The 17,389-nt window shown below is 56.0% G+C and overlaps 1 long non-coding RNA gene across 1 annotated transcript; it reads left to right on the top strand.

The window, feature by feature from the left end:
* Nucleotides 1-2,162: 2,162 nt before the first annotated feature.
* Nucleotides 2,163-10,056, top strand: LOC134550776 (uncharacterized). The gene is made up of 6 exons (XR_010080431.1): nt 2,163-2,619; nt 4,075-4,371; nt 5,824-5,915; nt 7,100-7,198; nt 8,190-8,450; nt 9,593-10,056. It is a non-coding gene; the product is annotated as an uncharacterized LOC134550776 (long non-coding RNA).
* Nucleotides 10,057-17,389: the final 7,333 nt, after the last annotated feature.

Here is a 17,389-nt window from a genome sequence, read left to right as displayed (position 1 = left end):
TCCTGTCTCTCTTGATATAATCCTCCTAGGCCTGAGAAGGACTGAGCTAGCTTAGACCCTTGAGGGGAATAAGGAGGGTTATTTATCACAATCCCACCCAGTTTTTCCCTCCATTCCAGACTTCAGGCACGGTCCTGCTGGAGTTTCCCCTCATGCTGGATTCTTGTATTGGATTTTGGCTTTGGTCTGGGTTTTCCCCTGCTCTGAATTCCAACTGTGACCCTGTTTTCTCCCCATTCAGGACTTAATGCACAACCCCGATGGGTTGTTCCTCATTCTGGGTTCTACCTGTGACCCTTCCAGGTGTTCCTACATTCAACACAGATCCCCTCTACATTTTCCTTCCTTGTGGGCTCTGGGCACAATTCCATCTGGATTTTTCTCTGTTCTGGTCTCTGTTGGTAATAGGTTGTCCCCTATTCCAGATACTGGGAATGAATCCATATGGACTGTCCCCCATTCAGGATACTGAGTGTAGATCTGGTATTTCCTTAATTCCAGATTCTGGATGCAATCCAGTGTGGGTTTCCTCACATACTGGATTACAGGCAGGGTCTGTCTGGGTTTCTGCCAGTTCTGGATTGCAGACAGGGTCTTGTCTGGGTTTGCTTCCATTTCAGATTCCCAGCACAATTTGCTCTGGGTTTTCCCTGGTATCAAATTGTGGTTATGAACCCATTTTTCCCTTCATTTGAGAATCCAGGTGTGATTTAGTCCAGGATTTTCCCCCCTCTAGATTCCTGTTGCAATCTGGTCCTGGTTTTCCCCTATCCCTGGAGTGATGCAGTCTGGGTTTTCCCCTGATCCAGATTCCAGGCAAAAATCAGTCTGGGTTTTTCCCTGATCTGGTGTCTGGAAAAAATCTGGTCCAGGTTTTCCCCTAGTCCATATTCTGACTCTGATCCGGTCTGGGTTTTCCCTGATAAGGATTTCCAGAGAATTCTGGTTTGGGTTTTCCCCCAGTCCTGTGTCCAGGCAAAATTTGATGCAGAGTTTTTCCTGATCTGGGTTCTGGGAGAAGTTTGGGTTGGGTTTTCCCCCGAGCCAGTGTCCAACAAAAATCCAGTTTTCTCCTGGAACAGGTTTTCCCCCATTCCAACTTCTTGTCTGAGCTCATTGGGGATGAAAATGTCCTGGATAAAGTCACTCATCCCAGAGATGGTGGAAAGTTGTGGATGTTTTTCTCCAGGGTGTTAGGAAGAGTTTGGCTCCTGTCCCTCCCAGCTCTTTCTGGAGATGCTGCCAGCAGAATCCCAGAGTGGTTGGGGTTGGACGGCTCCAGCTGTGGGATGAGCAGGGCCAGGCTGCAGGATTGGCTCGGCAGGGTCCAGTGGGAGCAGGGAATGGGCTCCATCTGCCTGGAAAGCAGTTGGGACCCACTGGGAGGTGCTGGTGCCTTCCAGCCAAAGATGGAGTCACAGAATGGGGACTAAAATCGTTTCTCAGCCCCAGCTGTGAACTTTGGAGCCTTGAGGTGATCCTTGAGGGATGGAAGAGGCATCACAAGGTGAACAAAGGGAGTTGTGAGTGGATGGGAGGAGAATGTTGGGGATAAAATTTGAGGTGATCTCTAGGGACGTGGAAGAAATCCCCTGGAGTACCAGTACTGCTCCACCTTCAAGGACACCCTCTGCATCTGGAATCTTGAATTGCAGGTGTGAAATTTTCTCACAGAATCCTCTGAGGCTGAAAAAAAGACAAGGAACTTTTTGGGATGGGAAGAGCAGTAGTCATCATGGGAAGAGAAATCTAAGGTGGTAAGCACTAAAATCTTTGTTCTTCTCTTGTCTTGAGCTCTGTACTCGGGAATGGGACAGCTCCAGGAATTTGTTGAGGACACTGGAAAATGATCCCTGGTCTGCAGAAAACTGGGAAAATCCCTCTGGATGCAGCCCCTGAAGGAGGCAAAAAGAGCAGGGCCTCAGTCTGGGAGTGTGTGAGAAATAAGGGAGGGACAAATGTGTGGCTCATCCTGTGCCTCAGAGCCCCAGGAAAAGGCCTTGGCTGAAGAACTGAAGTGCTGCTGCCCCACAGGGAGCCCTGCCCAGGCCCTGGGAATTGGGCTCATCCCAGCTCCCTTCCAGAGCTGGAGGGGCTGCAGCCATTCCAAGCCCCGATCCCAGTTTGGGGCTCCGGTGCGGGACAGGGAGCGGGGCAGGAACTGTCACTGCCAGCCCAGAGCCCCTGCACTCCCCTGGGTCAGTGCCACAGCAGCAGAACCTTGTTGTCACAGCACAGCTCGTCTGGAGCTGGGCAGATCAACCTGGCTGTAGCAGGGAACCCAGTCTGGCTCTCCCAGTTCAGTGAACAAGTCCCTGGGTGAACAATGACAGGACAGGTTTAACCTGGAACAGACACCAGTCCCTTCCAGCCCTAAATGCAGACGTGTCACTGGCAGGGAGCTGGGCAGAGCTAAGAGCCAGGCCAGGCAGGGTCTGGATCCGGGGGCTCTGAGCTGCCTGCTCCAGAAGGTTCCAAACACTAGAACAGGCTGGTTTGTCCTGTGAGCAAGAGGACTCGGGTCATGATTTCTGTCTCCAGCCTGCGACCCCACGTGACACCTTGTCCCAAGCCAGGATTGCACTGGAGGGTCAGAAACTCCTTGGGAATGGCCTGAAGGTAGGACTGAGCCTGGTTCTGCACTTCCCATCCTTTTTCCCACCCAATCCAAAGTGTCAGGTCTGGGCCATGCAGGAACTGAGGTGCCGTGTGCCACTTCTGAGGGTGTTTGGAGTTCAGGTGGTGGAACTGCCTCTGAAAGTGTTTGCTTTGCTTTTTCATCCCTCAGAATTTCCATGAGTTTGATACAAAATATCTCAGAGTGCTTTATCTCTAAAAAAGCCCTGAATAGCCCAGTAGGCTCAGCTGGGACAAAAGAGCTTCTGGGTATTTTTTTCTGTCTGATGTGTTAAAGGCTGATTTAAATTTGACCTAAATATCCAGGCAGCTATTCCTTGCAGACAGGTTAAAAGAAGATTCCCAAACACAGACGCATTTGTGGGGCACTTTATTACGAATCCTGGTGAGCCATGGGATTGGAGCTGCCTTAGACTTGGGAAGAAGTCCCTGTTTTAGAAGCTTTCAGCAAATTCTTGAAGTTGCCCTGAGATCCAGCCTGTAGTTGCAGCTTCCCATCCATCCTGGGAAAGTGGGCAGGGAGCTCCCTAAAGGTCCTCTGAGCTGAGCACAGCTTTTTTCTGTGCAGAGAGGCTCCAGCAGCACTGGGCAGTGAGTGCTGGGCTTAATCTACGGGAGCAGATAAATCCACAATCCCTGCTGGGCCCTTTCCAGCACTGAATTCCAGCTAAGGGGGAGGAGAGGAGCCCCTTCCAGGCCAGCAGCTGCTCTGTGCCAGTGCCTGTGACCTGGGACTGGTCCTGCCTGTCTGACTCTGGAGTCCCTCAGGTGCTGGATCATGGAAAACATCCCAGCCATGGATCAACCCCTGGTGCCACCTGGTGGTTTTGGGCAGGGCACAGCCATTGGCAGTGGGTGTGTTTGGGGAGAGGAGCCCTGGGAAAGGCAGCCCAGAGGATGAGGCCTGGGGAGAGCTGTGAGCTGAGAAGTGGCTCCAATCAAGTTTAAGGAGCCTTAAACTCCTGGAATGGTCTGGGTTGGAAGGAACCTTACAGATGATCCTGTTCCCACCCCCTGCCATGGTCAGGGACACCCTCTGGGCTGTCCATGGGATTTGCTCTGAGCCAGGCTGGGGCAATGGGTGGGGTTTTCTCCCTCAGCCCAGTCCCAGGCAAGTTTGGGGTGTCCATGGGCAGAATCCTGGGAGCTGCATTTCCAGAGCTGGGAGCTCCGTGCCTGGAAATGTTTCCAGTCCTGCTGTTTGGTTTTTTCCCAAACTGGGCATTATATTCCCTCCCTGAGCGAGGTGGTTTTCCCTGGGTTGTTGGGATTGCACACTGGGTGTTTGAGGGCTCTGTTGTCTCTTTCTCCTGAGTGGAAGGGTGAGGAAATGGGGACTGTCCCAGAGATTGGGAACAGCCCAGTTCCAGTGAGGAATGTGGTTCCCAGCTCGTGGGGTGCACCCTGAGCTGGTCTTTCCCATCGTTTATTCCTTAGAGCCTGTTGGAGTGCTGGCCTGGATCTGGGAGGAGCCAAGTAGCCTGGAGCTGTGAGGTTTTTCCTGTCAGAAATCCCTGATGGGGATGTTTTCCCTGGCTGTTCCAAGGGGAAGGAGCAGCTCTGGAGTTGTTGCAGCCACAGGATGCAGTGGGTGCATGCCCTGAGAACCAGTTCAGGATTGTTCATCTGAGTCTGCCGCTGACCTGTGACTTCCAGGGCCTCTCCTGATGTCCTGGATATTCCCAGGAAAGGATATTCCAAGGCTTGCCTTTTGAGCCAGCAATTCCAGAGGCAGTAAGTCCCATTCCATGTGAACTGTCTCAGTGGTGGGATGGGAGAGAGACCAAACACCCCATGCTGCTGTTTGATCCATTCCCAGCTGGAATTGGGTCTGAGCGCTCATTTCAGAGCCCTGAGGCCACAAGTTCAGCCTGGAATGGCATCCCCAGGGAATGCTGAGGCCTCCCATGCCTGTGGCGCTTGGCAGCACATCCCTGATGTGGAGCAAACAGAGGAGGGGGAAGTGCTGGGTTAGTGGGAGGATGTTTCTGGAATTGGGATAGGTGCTGATCATGCCATGGAACCACGGGGTGGTTTGGCTTGGAAGGGACCACAGAGACCCTCTGGACTCTGTCATCCAATTCCATGGCCAAGAACACATCCCAAACTGCCTCCTCCCTCTCATGGAGTGGGAATGGCTGCTGGGAGCTCTGGAGACCAGGTAAGAACAGCACTGAGATTTCTTTGGCTGCTGCTGGGTATGGTTTTCTCTTTTGGAGAGGTTCCTCTCATTGATTTTTCACAGCAGTTTTCTTGGGCACGTCTGGGGGTAATGCCAAGAATTTGGAAATAGTTGAAAAAGAGCAGGGGAAAACTGTGAAGCTGATCCATTTCTAGTAATTCCAAACTTCTCCCACAACACCATTCTAGAGCAAACCTGGTGAAAAGATAAAGATGCAGAGGAACAAGTGTTGTAAACCCCCCTGGATTTGTGGCAGAGCAAACCCTCCAGTAATCCCAGCAGAGGTCTCTGAGAAACTGTGGCATCCTAAGGATTTCCAGGAAAGAACAAAGACAGAGATGAGGGAATAGGCTTCCAGTTAATAATGATTTGATGGGCACAGGAACGGTTCTTGTATGTTTGATGCTTCCCTTTTTATTCCTGGAATAATTTTAAAATTATTCCTTTAACAAATCATCAAAATATGGAAATTTGAATTTGAGAGGAAACAATACAAAATAGATGCGTGGAGAAATCACGGAATCATCCTGGAATCCCTAAATGGGTTGAGTGGGAAAGGGCCTTAAGGATCACCTCATTCCATCCCCTGCCATTCCATCCTCAAGCCCGGGGTGCTCTAAGCCCTGTCCAGCCTGGCCTTGGACACTTGCAGGGATGGAGCAGCCATGATTTCCCTGGGTTTATGGGCACAGGAGGGAATTCCCAGCAGGAGCTGAGCCGTTCCCTTTGCTCTGCCCAGCCCAGCAGGGCTTTGGGAGGCAGAGGATGTGGAACAGGAGCTTTGCCCACGGCCTCGGGGCAGTCTGTGATGTCCCAGCCCAGCAGAGCCAACGTTTGTGGTTTCCCATCCCGTTCGAGGAGATGCCAGGGCAGGAACAGGAGTGGGCGTGGAGCAGGGGTGGCACCAGGCAGAGGGGGGAGCGTGCAGAGGGCGCCTTCAGCCCGTCCCTGCTGCCCAGGTTTGAGGTGAGCAGGCTGGGACTGTCCCTGTGCTTGCTCTGCAGGGGGAGGAGGCAGCCGTGCCCAGGAGGAAGAGGAGGAGGAGTGGGAGGATGGAGACAGTGGCCACCAAAGGCTGGGGGAGCCACAGCTCCAGGTAGGAGACGCTGCCTTCCAAGGAGAGGGACTCGTGTGTCCCGTTGGAATTTGAGGTGTGACGCCAATGGAACAAAGGGATTGATTCCGTTTCCTTCTCTGGGTTCTGATGTGCCATGAGAGAGATTTGTGGAAAGGTCATTGTCCCTGATGGAATCTCTGGAAAACAGGGATTGAAGCTTTCTGCAGTGGCCCAACCCTGCCTGCACGTGTCCAAATGCAGCCCCCAATCCCTGTTTTTGTGTGCAGTTGGGATGAGACCTCAGCTGTGTCCCTTGGCAGCTCCCAAGCTGTGCAGCTCAGTGTGCAGCCCTGAAGGGCCGGGCTGTGTTTAACCAGAGAGCAGAGAGCTGCAGTCATTTCCTAGCAGGGAACCTGACTTGGAAGCTGCAATCCAAACATTTGTTCACATTTATTGTATCTCCCCCATGGAGGCACCTAAAGAAGCAGAGGTGAGGCGTTCCTGACAAAAGAACATCCAAATTGATCCGCGGTGGAGGGCTTAAAATTAAAGTGTGAGTGGAGGTGCCTTGAGGATACTTCCAATTCTTTAGTAAATGAATGGAATTTAAATGAGATACCCAAATCCTGACAAGTTTATATGAACTCCAAAGCCTCTGCAAGAGTTCTACAGCCAGGGAGGGAGACAAGAGCCTGGAGTGTCTCCCCAAAAACTGCCTGCTGGTTTGTTTGACCAGGCATAAGGAAAATTGTGTATTCCCTGGGGTTGTCTTTATGGAGAAAGGTTTATTTATGGGCCCTGGGTTTATTCAGTGTCTCTTCAAAGTGATGGAAACTGATGTCATTGTAATGCCAGGGGTGCCAAATGCTGTCCCAGAGCCCGGAGCCAGCCCTGTGGGAAGGGGTTCAATGCCCCTCTTCCCAAGCCCTTGAGGCAGCAGCACTGGGGCCCTGCACCCAAACGTGCCCAAGGTGCCCAGTGCTGGCAGGAGGGAAATCCAGGGACTGGACAGGGGGAGATGGCTGCTCCTGGAATCCCAGAGCTGGGGCTGTGCTGCAGAGCTCCCAGGAGATGCTGCCTCACTCAAACCTCGGTTAAAGCTCAGCATCCCTCCTGCTCCCCTGGAACTGTTGTTGCCTCTGTCATTGCTCTTTCCCAATAACGTGAGGATTATTACTGTCAGTTCCCACTGCATTTCTTCCACAGCCCTTTGCTTCCCACAGGTGGTGCTTTAGGAAAGGCCCTCCAGCCTGAGAAGGAGCTTTTGGCTCCGGACAATTCCCAGTTCCCAGGAGCAGCAGGACCTGTGCTGTCCCCAGCAGGTGAGGCAGAGGGGCCTTTCCTTCCTTCCCTGCTGCACTTGGGCTTTTTGAGGGGTCTCTGAGGGAGAAGTTCTTTGTCACTGCAGGGCAGAATCAGCCCTGGTCTCACTAAAAGCAGGAGGAATCATTTTATCCTTGTTTTTGCATCTTTTTCTCTCTTTTGCTGACAGTGTGTGGTGAAGCAGCAGCTCCCAGTCAGTGCTGCTCCCTGGAATGGTTTTTATTTGTGAAACAATTAATCCCCTGCTGGAATCCCAGCAGTTCCCCAGATCAATGTGCAGTTTAAGGTCTTACACCTTGACCAGGACAATTTCCTGTCTCTAGACATGGGAAATGGGGAAAAGTGGACTGGAGTGGAGCCAGGATCCAGAATGGGGCAGTGAGCTCAGAGTGGAGCCAGGATCCAGAATGGGGCAGGGAGCTCAGAGTGGAGCCAGGATCCAGACTGGGGCAGTGAGCTCAGAGTGGAGCCAGGATCCAGAATGGGGCAGTGAGCTCAGAGTGGAGCCAGGATCCAGAATGGGGCAGTGAGCTCAGAGTGGAGCCAGGATCCAGAATGGGGCAGGGAGCTCAGAGTGGAGCCAGGATCCAGACTGGGGCAGTGAGCTCAGAGTGGAGCCAGGATCCAGAATGGGGCAGTGAGCTCAGCACAGGCTGGGGTTGGCACAGGGGTGTTCCCTGCTGGATGACACAGGTGTGGAACAGATCCTTCCCTGCCTCTGTCCAAAGTCTGATGGCAAAGGATTGAGTAACTCACCAGTGGGGCCTGGAAGGAAAATGGTTCTGTTCAAATTAGGCAAAGAATGCAATAAGAAAAAACAGGCATCCTTTTTATGTATGAAAATATGTTGAAAAGGAGCACTTTTATTTGGTGTTACCTCTCATTTTTTATGGATAGAACCATCTAGTGAGCAATGAGAACAGAAGTGGGGAGGCCAGGAGCCTTTGACTTCCACAGTGGAGTTAATTTCCTTTTTCTCCTCCCTTTCAGGACAGGAAAACCCACCCAACTCCCCCCATCTCTGCCAGAAGCTTTGGTGTTTGAGCAGCCAAACCCAGCAGGCTCTGGCCCCACTGGCCTGCCCTGGAGGGCCCCTGCCCTTCCCATGGTGTGAGTGAGTCCCAGAGTGCTGCAAATCCAGAGGGATCTGCCCTGGTCCCTGCAGTGCCCAACCCCAGACAGAGAGAGCCCTGTCCAAGGGGCTGTGGCTCCTTGTCAGGAATGTGGCAGCAGCCCCGGGAGCAGCTGGAGGTGAGAACTGGGGCTGTGCTTGGGGCTGAGCCAGCTCAGGGCAGTGTTTACCTGGGCTGGGGGCAGTTGGCCCCACAGGCTGAGTTCCAGCAGGATCAGGGTGACAGATGCTGCATTTTCTGTCCCCCTGGAGATTTCCTGCTGGGATGGAGCAGGGCAGGGAGCAGCTGCACCTCCGTGGCACTGCTGCCCTTGGTGTCTCTGCTGTGCCCTCAGCCCCTGGGAATTTGCTGCTGTCACTGCCACTGCCCCCCTGCCTGGGGCTGCATCCTCCTGGCAGCCCCTGCCAGCCCCACACACGAGCTCCAGGGGTGCCTCTGTGCAGTGCTGGGAGTGTTTGCTGGGAATGGGCCTCAGCCCTGGGAGGATCCTTTTGTTCCTGGGCAGCTGCACAGAGCCTTGGGCCGTGTCAGCCTCAGAGCTGGACTGCAGGAGTCCTGGAAAGGAAGAATGACAGTGAGGTGTGTCAGGGCTGCTGTCAGATCCCCTGGCAGTTGTTTGACACCTCCTTTGTGTTGGAGGTGTTGTGTATTGACACTGCAGGAAATTCATGGCCCCTTCCCAATTCAGCCCAGCAGATCCCAAAGGCTTTTCCAGGAGTATTTATCCTTTCCTTCCCTTGGTGATAACTTCATCTCCACCCTGCCATCAGCAATTCCTGGATTTCTGCTGGAGAAAACCCCACTGCAGAGGCAGTTTGCAAAGGAGGCCAGAGCTGTGTGTGGAGCAGGGAGTGCTGAGAGCTGTGTCTGCCTGTGCTGGCCCAGCCTGGCAGCAGCCCCATGGAACAGCCTGGGCAGGTGGGATTAGATGGAGCCAAACCCCTCCATGGAAGAGGCTTTCTCCTGTGCAGATGTCCTAGGGTGACTTTGTGCTGCTTGTGTCCCCAGTTGTGTGTTCTGTCTGTGCTGTACAGTGAGTTCTGTGCCTTTAGGACTGGCTCTGAGAGCAGAGCAGGGAAAGAAGAAGCGCCAGGATTGTTTTGAAAACAGCTCTGCCCCTGCACATTCCTCTCTCTCCAGACTGTGTTCACCTGAGGCACAGACCAGCGCCTGTGACAGAGATCTTTTTGTGCTTTTTAGTTAGTTTAGCTAGCTAGGGCAGAGAAGTTCCCTGCACTGTTTTATTTTCCTTTTTCTTAGGACTCTGTGGATCTGCTCCAGACTGAAAACCCCAGAGGAGCACCGAGGGCTGACACCTGCAGCCCAGCAGGCCTGGACCTCCAGAGGGGCTGGGACTGATAAAAACTGAGTGAGCTGAGCCACCCACAGAAGGATTTTTCTCAGGTTTACCATCCCTGTTTGCAGCAGTGAGAGGTTTTATTGTTTCATATTATTAATTCTTTATGGTTGTGGGCATTTTGTTGTTAAATAAATAGGTTTTTTCCACTTTTCTCCAAGGAATTTCTTTTCCTGGACTGGCTGAGGAAGGGCATTTTGGGTTTGCTTTCCAGAGGGACCCTACTCAGAGATTTCCTCCCAAATTTGCCCTGAACCAGGACAGCAGATCAGGCAGGGGCAGGCAGGGAACTTTGGCAATGCTGCTCTGCCCCAGAAAGTGTCACTGCCACCTGCAGGGATGGCAGCACCCATGCCCAGCGCTCCCCATTCACCCAATCCAATGGAGAGCAAAGAATGGGTGGGGCTGCAGAACTGGAAATAACTTGGGAACAGAAGAAGTCACCTTTTTCTGCTTCTTTCTTTCAGGTGCTGCCCTTGCCTCTGGGGGTGTCTGCTGAGCTCTGGCTGCAGGGGCCTGCCAGGCCTGAGTGGTGTCAGGTTGTGTTCTTCTCACTGGGGAACTGGAAATCATTATTCATTGCAAAGAGGTTTTCTGAAGCCTTTCCCCTTTGCTGGGTCTTCTCTTTCTCCTTTGAATTCACAGCTCTTCCCTGCTGTCATTTGCCTGAATTCCTTGCAGCTCCTAACTGGGAAAACCTGGAATAACTTAGAGGGCACAGAGGTGACATTTTTGGCTGAAAACCTGAGGCAATTGAGAGGGGACACAAGAACTGTTGGTGTAGGAAAATGGGAGGGGATGTTGAGGGGAGCGAGGGGGCATTTTTGAGGGAAAGGCTGAGGTGATGTTTAGGGGAGAGAGTGAAAATTTTTGGAGTAGAAAAGAGTTAATCAGTGTTGTAGCAGAGGGAAAATTTGGGGGGTAAAACTCAATGTCATCTGTAGGGGACAGAAGGAATATTTTGGAGTAAAAATGAGGTACTCAGTAGTAGACAAGGAAGGAAATTCTTGGAGGCAAAACTTGCCAAAATCTCAAGAGTAGAGAATGAACACTGTGAGGGAAAAGGGGGTGATGAGTAGTGGGCAGGTAGGGAAAATTTGGGGGCTAAATCTGAGCTCATCTCTAGAGGAGAGCATGAACATACTGAGGTGACATGAGGGAATCAGTTGTGGGCAGATGGGGAAATTTTGGGGCAAAAATGATACGAAATAATCTGTAGAGAGATCATTTTGAAGGAAAAATTAGGTACAGATGGACAATTTGGGGGGTAAATCTTGACAACAGCTACATGGTAGAAAGTCAATAATATTGAAGGGGAAATGAGGGAGTCAGTAGTGGATATATAGGGGAATTTGGGGGGCAAAACTTGAAATAATCTAAAGGTTGAGAATCAATATTTCAGGTAAAAATGAGGTGATAAGTTGGGGACAGTTAAGGAAAATTTTGGGGGTTAAACTTGAGGTAATCTCTAGGGAGAGAGGGAACACTGACATCAACTGAGGCAGCCACTGGGGGCAGGCAAGGAAATTTTGGGGGTATAACTTGGGAATTTCTGTAGGGTGGAGAAGGAACACTGAGGTAGAAATGACGTGATCAGTAGGTAACATTAGGGAGAATTTGGGGAGTAAACCCTGAGGTAATTATGTAGGAACAGTGTTATTGGGAAAAAATCTGACAATTTGTAGGGGACAGAGTGAACATTTTGGGGATCAGAGACAGAACCTGTGTGGGTTTGGGTTTAAAATCTAGTTAGTATACAGGGGACAAAATCGATATTCTGCTAGTAAAATCTGAGTTCATCTGTAGAGAAAACAATGGATATTTTGAGGTAAAAAGGAAGCAATCAGTATTGGGCAGGTAGGGAAAATTGAGGGGGTAAAATGTGAGATTATGTCTAGCAGAGAGCAGGAACATCCTGAGGTAAACTGAGGGAATTGCTGTGGATTACAGGCGGGTAAATGTGGGGATAAAACTTGAGGGAATCTGCACAGTAGAAAGGTAAAATAGTTCAGTTAAAGAAAGTTGACATTATCACTCCCTACAACGTCCTGAGGGGTGGCTGTAGCCAGGTGGGGTTGACCTCTCTCACCAGGCAGCACTGACAGAACCAGAGGACACAGTCTCAAGCTGCATCAAGGAAAATACACGTTGGACATGAGGAAAAAGCTTTTCATGGCAAGAGTGATCAAGTACTGGAATTGTCTGCCTGGGGTACTGGAATTGTCTGCCTGGGGAGGTGGTGGAGTCACCATCCCTGGATGTGTTTAACAAATGATTGCATGTGGCACTCAGTGCCATAGTTCAGTCAAGGGCAGGGAACAGGTTGGGCTCGATGATCTTGAAGGTCTCTTCCAACCTTGTGATACTGTGAAGTTGAAAAAAAACTATTTTGATGTAAAAATGAGGTAGTCAGAGGTGGAGAGGTAGGGAAAATTTCAGGGGTAAGGTCTGAGGTGATCTGCAGCAGAGGGGATGCACTCCATGGGGTAAACTGAGGTAATTGGTTATGGACAGGTAGGGAAATGACTGGGGGGATAAAAACTGAAAGCATCCATAGGGTAAAGAGGGAAAATATTGAGGTGGAAATGAGGAAATAGGTAGTGAACAGGCAGGGGAAATTTGGGGAGTAAAGCTTGTGGTAGTCTCCAGGGTGGAGAAAGAAAGCTTTCTTGTAAAAAATGAGGCAAGCAGAAGGGGACAGACAGGGAGAATTTGGGGAGAAGGTCTCAGGTGGTCTCTGGGTGAGGGAGTGACTGTTGTGAGGTCACCTCAGGACTCACTGTGTCCTCCTTCCTTGGCAGCAGCTGGCAGGGAAGGGAGGAGAGGCCTGGGGCTGGAGAGGGGCAGGAGAAACTCCCCTGGCATCACCAGGGCCCCTGTGGGGAACAGAATGGGCACTCTGGGAGCAAATGGAGCTGCTGGGACTGAGGGAATGCCATCCCTGTGGCTGCTGCCATTTCCAGCCCGGGGCTTTGGCTGGCAGGGCAGCACAGAGATTGTTCCCAGGGTGGGGCCCAGATTTGGGGTTCAGCTTTGCTGCTTCAGATGAATCAGAGCTCTGGCCCTGAACTGCCTGCTGGATTGGGAGGGTGGAATGAGCTCCCAGTGCCTCCTGGAGTGTGGATATTCCTGTACAGAGTTACCATTGAACACCAGCTGTGCCAGGAACCAGCAGAGCTTCCAAGAGAGCTCAGCAGGATGGGGTAAGGACAGGCTGACACTGCACAGAATCTGCTCTTTAAACCCCTCATTCCCCAGCCCCACTGCTGCCCCGGGGTCACCTGGCAGAGCTCCCTGGAATTCAGCTGATCCCAGCCCTGAGCTCGGGCTCCCGTGGATATTTTCCAGCAGGAGGAGGTGCTGGCCGGACGCACCCCCTGTGCTGGGGCAGCCCCTGTGCCACGGGAGGACATCTCTGCCTGCAGGGGCTCAGCTCCTTCCAGAGCCCCAGCAGGGCCCTGGGAGCTCCTTTCCCTCAGGAAAGGGCTGCACATCCCTGCCTTCAGCACACCTCCCCTGGGACCCACCTGCAGCAGCTTCCCATCCCTTCTGCCCTTCCAGCTGGCTCCATGGAAAACTCTAAACCTCATCCAAACAAATGTGTCTGACTCCAACCTTTTATTTCAAGGCCTCACTGAGGGCATTGCTTGGGATTCAGTTTCTGTGGGGGAATTCCCTTGGCTTTAGCACTGCTGACAGAGAATATCCCCAGGCTGGAAGGGAAGGGATGGGGCTGGCTGGGACATACCTGGGGGTGCCTGGGAGCTCCAGGAGGTGGCACCGGGAATTGCTGTCTGAGCTCCTCTGCAGACCCAACGTGCCGACGTTCCCAGGCATTCCAGCTGTTCCTTGGGCTGGTTTTGGGATGTCCGTGGGCTCTGTCCGGGCTGCAGCATCTCCGGGTGCCTGTGGAGAGCAGCCCCTCAGCCGTGCCCGTGCCCATGCCCATCCCCAGGATGTGTTTGGACGCTGCTGCCCTGGGGGGACAGTGGGGCACAGCTCCTCCCTGCACATCCAAGGGCAGCAGGGGCTGCTTCCCTTCCTGGGGCTCCTGGGCCTCCTGCCCACACTGCCAGGAGCTGGGACACACAGAGGGAGCACCAAGGAATGTTCCTGGCAGGAGCAGGAGTCCCCCAGGGCTCCCTGCAGCTCTGGGCAGAGCAGCAGCCCCGGCCTCAGCCCCACCCTGGTTTTGGGCTGGGAACACTGACCTGCAGCAAAGGCCCCTCTGCAGGCAGGAGCAGCCCTGGCGCTCTCCAGAAGAACTCTGGCCATGGAGCATGGGAACCCTCAGGGCTTTTGCTGCTCATTTCTCCCTGGAAAGGCCAGGGCTGAGCACCTTGACAGCCCTCAGGGAAGTGCTGGAAAGGGCCAAAATCAGGGTTATGGAAGAGCTTTGTGCTGCACACAGCTGCTCACCTGTGCTAGTCCATAGGCAGGTGTGGCCATGGAGCTCTGCTCTGGGGCACTCCAGGGGCTGCTGTGGGAAGCAGCATTGGCATAAAAGAAGGAGCTGCCCTGGCACAGGAATTCCCTTGCTGACACTGGGCATTCTCATCTCAGGCAGGGCCTGAGATTGCTGAAAATGCCCGGGCTGTGGGTGCAATCCCCAGATGAGCCATTCACACCTGGTGCGCTTCTTGTGTCCCTTCCCACTCGGGCTGTCCTACGACATGGAAATAAAGAGTAAACAGTTTTCACCGGCCTTTCAAACCCAGTGGTTTTTGCATTAGAGAGTGCGAGCTGCAGAGAAAGGGGGAGAAAGGAGGGAGAGCATCGGGTCTCACCTGGCAGCTGTGCCAGCGGCACCGCCCGAGCCCCGGCAGGGCCCCGCTCCCGCCCCGGGCACGGTCGGAGCAGCAGCGGCAGCGCCGGGCTCGGCCCCAGCGCCCGGCCCGGAGCGGCTCCTCCGGCCCGCGGCGCTGCAGCCGCGCTCGTTCCGGGGGCGGCGGCCGGGAGCCCCCGGGGCTGCGGGCGGGGCCGTGCGCGGGGTTCGGGGGCTCCGCATCCCCGAGGGGGCCCCGGGCGGGAGGAGCCGCCGCGGGGCTGGGCCGGGAGCGCGCCCCGAGGGGGCTGCGGGCCGGGAGCGCGCCCCGGGGCCGCCGTGCTCCCGCCGCCGCTCCGTGTCCGTCAGGGCCGCCCCGCGGGCCGGCGGCGCTGAGGGAGCGCTGGCGCTCGGAGCATCCCGGGGCCGGGAGCAGCGGGCCACGAACCTCGGCAGTTCCAGCCGCGATCCAGCGCCTGCTCCGGGGAAGCGCCGTCGTCCTGGAAAGAACAGCACCTGCACAGCCCCGGTTCCCCGGGGTCGCAGCAGGATCTGCCCGGAGCCCCAGCGGGACCCCAGCCCCGACCGCAGTCGGAGCAGCAGCGGCAGCGCCGGGCTCGGTCCCAGGGCGGCTCTTTCCGGCCGCGGTAATCCCGGTTCCGATCCCGGTTCCTGTCCCTGCCCCAGTCCCGCCCCGGTCCTGCGGCCCCAGGACCCGCAGCCCGCCCACCGAGGGAGAAGCGGCTTCGCCCGAAGCCGCAGCAGGCACGGGCAGGACCCGGACCCGACCTCTCGGTCCCGGGTCCCGTTCCCGGCCCTACCTCAGCGCCTCGAGCTCCGCGCAGCGCCGAGAGCAGCCCCCGGTTCGCAGCTCCGAGCGCCGGTCCCGCCGCATCCCGGGCTGAGCCTCCACTGCAGAAAGCGGCGCGGGCGCGGCTCCGCCGGGATTTACGGGCGCGGGCGGGGCGGGGCCGGCTCAGGTGTGAGGGGCAGGGCCTGCACAGGTGCGCGGGGCCCCAGAGCGCCTGCGCGGGGCGGGGCCGGGGGGGATTTAAGCACCGGGAATCGAGTTTGTAGCCATTTGGCCCTCGGCGCTCGGTGGGGCAGGATGCTGTCCGGCCGGGCTCTCTATATCTCTATTTCTCTCTGTACTTCTTTTGCTTTTTAGTTCTCTTTATTTCTTTTTATTTGTGTTTCTTTTTATCTCTTTTTCTCTATAGCTCTCCCTTCTCCCCTCCCTTCCGCCCCTCCCCCCCCCAAACCCCCTCCTCTCCCTCTCCCCCCTAGCCCTCCCCTCCCTCCCCCCCCGGGCCGGTCCCCGTCTGCCCCTCTCCCTCTCCCCCTACACCCCCAGCCCTACCCTACTCCTCCACCTTCACCCTCCTTCCTCCATCCTTCCTTCCCCCGGCTCCCACCTGCCCCCTCACCCCGCTCCCCTTCCCCCCAATTCCTCCCCACCTGCCCTCAATTCTCCCTGTCCTTCCTTCCGCTCCGCCTCCCCATATTCCCCTTCCCTCTTTTTTCCTCTGCTCCTTCACCACACACCTCCGCTCCATCCTCATCCTCCACCCGTGCTGCCCCCCACCCCACCTTCCCTCTCCGTGCTGTCCTGCACACCCCGACCCCCTCACCTGCGCCCCTTCCCTGACCCCGACCAGCCCCTCCGCCCCCCTATTCCCGTTCTCTCTCCTCTCTCTCTTTCCCCCGCAGCCGCGGGGCTCGGGGTGCCGGACAATAAAGCCCACGGGGCCGCAGCCGGCGCCCCCTCCCTCCCTGGAAGCCCCACACGGGGACAGTCCCGCCCGGCGGGTGTCCCCATTCCGGTCAAACACACGGCCCGACACCGCCGGGGCTCCGGCTCTCCCTACATCACACTGGGGTGTCCTGGGGGGCGGGATGGGGTTAGGGGGGCCCCCTCGTTAGGAGGGGGTCCCGGGGTGGGCTAGGGAGGAAGGATGGGAGGGGCCGTTCGTTTATACGGTGATTTTTTGTGTGTGTTCACGGTTCAGAGTGACGTGACCCCCACTGCTTCCCCCCCCACCCCACCCGCCCCCCCCTCCCTCCCCCCGGGCCCCGATCCGGAGGAGGGGGGGTCCCGGAGGAGAGGGCGGGGACTGGAGGGGGGAAAGTCCCCCCTCCGCCCCGCGATCCGGAGGAGGGGGGTCCCGGAGGAGAGGGCGGGGACTGGAGGGGGGAAAGTCCCCCCTCCGCCCCGCCCCCTCCCCCGGACCCCCCCTCCGGAGGGGGCCCGCCCCGACCCACCCCCAGGGACCCCCTCCTCCGGAGGGGGCCCTCCCTGCCTAACCTACCCCCACCCCGGGACCCCCTCCTAACGAGGGGGCGCAGCCCATCCCTCCCGCCCCCAGGACCCCCCCGAGGAGGGGCCCTCCCGGACCCCCGGCGCCGCCGGGGAGCCCCCACTGTGGTGCGGGGGCAGCCGGAGCCCCGGCGGCGCCGGGCGCTCCTTGAGACCCGCACAGCGGGACCCGCCCGGCGGGGCTCCAGTGGGGGCAGGGGGCGCCGGCTCCGGCCCTCTGGGGTTTATTCTCCGGCACCCCGAGCCCCGCGGCTGCGGGAGAAAGAGGGAGAGGGGAGAGAGACGAGGGCAGGGAAGGATGAGGGGGGACAGGGAGAAGGATCGGGGCGGGTTCGGGAGAGGAGGGGCAAGGGAAAGGCCGGGTGGGAGGGGGAGAGGGATGATGGAGAGAGGAGGGGAGAGGGATGATGGACAGAGGAGAGGGATGATGGACAGAGGAGGGGCAGAGGGATGGTGGACAGAGGAGGGGAAGAGGGGGAACAGAGGGGAGTCGGGTTGGGGAGAGGGGAGAGAGAGGGGCGAAAGGACGGGGGGGTCGGGGATGTGCAGCGGAGAGAGCAAGGAAGGGGGGGAGGGCAGGAGGGGGCTGGGACGGAAAGAGAGAATGGGGGGGAGAGA

Source organism: Prinia subflava, chromosome 5 (genome assembly GCF_021018805.1).
Source record: "Prinia subflava isolate CZ2003 ecotype Zambia chromosome 5, Cam_Psub_1.2, whole genome shotgun sequence".
NCBI classification, from domain to species: Eukaryota; Metazoa; Chordata; class Aves; order Passeriformes; family Cisticolidae; genus Prinia; species Prinia subflava.
This window is presented reverse-complemented; position numbering and strand designations above follow the sequence as displayed.